The sequence below is a fragment of the Nanorana parkeri genome, unplaced genomic scaffold, assembly GCF_000935625.1.
Source record: "Nanorana parkeri isolate BGI_ZX_2015 unplaced genomic scaffold, ASM93562v1 scaffold1081, whole genome shotgun sequence".
In the NCBI taxonomy this organism is placed as follows: domain Eukaryota; kingdom Metazoa; phylum Chordata; class Amphibia; order Anura; family Dicroglossidae; genus Nanorana; species Nanorana parkeri.
Genome location: NW_017307349.1, coordinates 80,452 through 84,331, shown reverse-complemented (window position 1 = coordinate 84,331; position 3,880 = coordinate 80,452). Strand labels below are relative to the sequence as shown.

Below are 3,880 nucleotides of genomic sequence, written 5' to 3'. Positions count from 1 at the left end.
TACATACATACATACACACATGAAGGGGCGACAGGTGTATATAATGCACAGGTAGGGGCGACGGGTGTATATAATGCACAGGTAGGGGTGACGGGTGTATATAATGCACAGGTAGGGGTGACGGGTGTACATTATATACATGAAGGGGTGACAGGTGTACATAATATACAGGGAGGGGTGACAGGTATATATAATGTATGCACAGAGGAGATAGTTGTATACTATTTCAGGAGGAGTATGCTGGGTGCATAAAACACACAATAATGTAACTAGTGTATAAAACATACAGACAGGCATATATCATTTATAGATGGATATGATAATATATTATGAAATATGAAAAGAGGGTTGACGGCTATATATACTGTACAGACAAGGTGATGTCCGTACATGACACGCAGGCAACTGCAATGGAATCATTTAGGTCCCAAACAGGTGTATGTGTTATACATGGGGGTGTGTGTGCTCTGTACACAGTGTACAGGTTGGTGTGTGCAGATGTCAGGCTGGTGGCAGGACCCACACATTACATACACACGGACCTGTCAGTACCGGGCCAGCCTCGCCCCTCACATCTCCGCCCGGCCAGCTCTCTCCTCCCGAGCCGCCTCCGCCCCCCCCGCCACTACCGGAAGTGCTCACATCGCTGTCAGGCCGCGACTGACAGAACATTTCCGTTTCTGTCACTGGAGACCCGCCTCTTCCGGCGCCCATGCGCCACTGTTCTCCCGACCAATCCCTGCACACGCTTCCCAGTGCTGTTCGTGCTCCGCCTCCTGCACACCTTGTCTATCTCTACAGCTGAGGAAGTCGTGGTGGTAGTGGTCGGGCTGAATACTGCACTCTGTATTGTGATTGGGAGATACATATATTGGGGAAAATTAAAGAAGAACTCTAGAAATTACCTAAATTAACCCCCTGTAGTGAGATTACCCCGCATTGAAAGGGTTAACTGCTTGTTTTTCTCTAGGAGCAGAGTAGTCAGCGCTCACTTCTCTCTCCCTCCAATCGGACTGTGGAATGTTCCTCAACATCCTCACGTCCAATGTAGGTGAATGGACCTCTTTTGGCGCGTTTATGCAATTTGTCAAAAACGTGCAATGCGCTTGCGGTGCCATTGTTAATAGCACCCTAAATGCAGCCTGCAAAACACGCGTTTGTGCCCGTGCATGAATAAGCGTCACGCACGCAGAACTCGTGGTCAAAAAACACAGAAAGTTTATTTTGCTACGTTCGTTGAAAGGGCTGATGCACAGCAATGGTGGCAAAAACACGCACAAATGTGACGCACGTTCACGCATCACAAGGAAGCCTAAAACAGAGGGCAAAATATACGATCACTGAGAAAAACGTTTTCCTGTCAGTTACCTAACACAAATATGCCCCCTTGCTGAGTATTTGTAGGTATATTACATAATATAAATATATATTTGTAGTAATATTATCATTTAATAAAAAAATTCAGATGAAACAAGCAAAAGTACGCAACCACATCCCGAAAAGAGGAATGACCGTACCTTATAGCAGCCTTTCTTAACCACGCTGTTATATGGATTCTTCAGAGGTGCCCTGAACAGCGTTCTGAATTTTACTGAGTTTTCACGGTGCAGATGGGCTTCTGATGTGGGGTAAGGCTCTGATGTGAAGGGTGGACGGGGGCTCTGATGTTGAGGGGGCTCTGATGTAAAGGGGGGACGGGGGCCCTGATGTGAAAGGGGGGCTTCTGATATAAAAAGAGTTCTGAAAATAGGGGGACTCGGATGTGAAAGGAGGACTCCTGGTGTGAAGGGGGACTTCTGATGTAAAAAGAGTTCTGAAAATAGGGGGACTCTGATGTGAAAGGAGGACTCCTGGTGTGAAGGGGGACTTCTGATATAAATGGAGTTCTGAAAAGAAGGGGACTCTGATGTGAAGGGGGACTTCTGATGTAAAAAGAGTTCTGAAAATAGGGGGACTCTGATGTGAAAGGAGGGCTCCTGGTGTGAAGCGGAGTATTCTGATGTGTAAAGGGCTCCTGATGTAATGGGGGGGTCCAGAGATCCCAACCTGAAGAGAGCAATTTCAGGGAGGTGCCCTCTGCCCCCCGCCCCCATCCTGATGTGAAAGGATGGAGCTCTGATGTGATGTGAAGGAGGCTCCTAATGTAAAGGGGGGCCTCCTGTTATAAAAGGGTCTCTGATGTGAAAGGGGGAACTCCATTTTATGGTATTTTTTAATTGGGTCTCCCCTTAAAACCCGTATCAGAACTCCTATCTGGCATAAGGGTCTGGTAGGGATTTTGGAGGGAACACACATCCTCTTTTACATTGGTTACATTTTAGACTGGGGTGCCTCGAGATTTTGCATACTTTTAAAGGGTGTTGTGACTGAAAAAAGGTTGAGAGACGCTGCCTTATAGAACAACACACAGTTTATAAAATCACCTTTTTTATAAGATAAAACCATGTAAACCAGTCCCTGATACCAGAGGCATAGCAAGGTCAAGAGGCGCCCGGGGGCAAGTTATTCATTAGCACCCCACCCCCCACAAACCGAACCATAGTTCAATCGTGATATACACGATCCATGCAGTCTGAAGGATGGAGGGCCACAGACTGATAGAAGGAGAGTCCGGTAACCTGCAATGTCAATGGTTATCAGGGCCCCCCAATTGACTTATCAGGCCAGTTATTTTTATAAACATAGCTCACCTCTCCTCCTGCGTTCCTCCCGCCTCGGCTGCCGAACCTTCGGCTCTGTAATATCAAAAAAAGGCAGCTGCGAGGCCCCAGCGTGTGCTGAGGCGGCTGCCTAACTTGACTGAGCCAAGGGGAGGCACTGCTTAACCGCCATGATGGTTCAGTGTGGCCGGCCTGGCAGAGCGGCAGAGGGAGGGAGGCAGTAGCCAGTGGCACCCCCTTCAGACTGGCGCCCAGGGCCGGATTTTTTCTCTCTCCTTCCCCAAGGCCAGGTTCCTCTATGCGCCCCCCTCCCCACCAATATAGAATGGCAACCAGATGGTGGGGATGGCAGGGTTAGTTTACATTTTTATTCTTTTTTTGTCACTTTATTTTTTAACCTTTTTTACATTTTTGTTTATCTTATTATCTTTTACTTTTTAATCATTTTTTTAATCTTATTTTTGACTTTTTAATAATTTTTTTATTATTATTTGTTACTTTTTTATTTTTTAATCTTATTTTTTTTTTACTTAATATTTTTCATTTTTATTATTATTTTCTACTTATTTGTTTTCATAATTTTTATTTATTTGATATTTTATCAATTTTTATCAATTTTTTAAATTCAATTTTTTTTCCCACTTTACTTTATTGCTATCACAAAGCAGCTAACAAGCCCCTGTGTGATGTCATTTGGAGGTGACAGGTTCTCTTTATTGAACCTGCACTTCCAATGCAGGAGTTCTAGCACAGCCCAGAAGCTGTATGTCCGGGGGGGCGCCCGACGCCCCAGAACTTCATGTCCCAGGTGATAGGAATCCCTGCCGCCCCTTTGTTCCCTGGCAAATTCGGCCCTGCTGGTGCCCCCTTCATGCTGGCGCCCGGGGGCAAGTGCCCCCCGCCACGCTACGCCACTGCCTGATACGAGCATGGGGGGGCCTCTTATTAACTGTAACGAAATGGGATGAAAAGGGTAAGATGGTGGTCCACAAGAGTGGTGGTTCAGGAGCAGAGGGTTGATCTTTGGGAGTGGTCAGCAGCTTTCCTTGGGCACACCTGTGGAACTCAGAGCACCTGTGACCCATGGCTTCTAGAGTGGTGGCAACACTCGCTGCTTTAATCTGGAACCACATGGGTATTCAAAGCTTGAGTGCAGTGGCGGAGCTAAGGAACAAAGGGCCCTGGTGTAAGATTTTTTTTTGGGCCCCCCCCCCCCCCCC

General features: G+C 46.8%; 1 protein-coding gene across 1 annotated transcript in view; it reads right to left on the bottom strand.

Moving 5' to 3' along the window:
- Positions 1-600, bottom strand: part of ZBTB43 (zinc finger and BTB domain containing 43) — a 12,104-nt gene extending 11,504 nt beyond the window's left edge. The window contains exon 1 of the mRNA XM_018567670.1: positions 543-600. The gene's annotated coding sequence lies outside the window, so the exon portion shown is untranslated. The remainder of the gene's footprint in view (positions 1-542) is intronic.
- Positions 601-3,880: the final 3,280 nt, after the last annotated feature.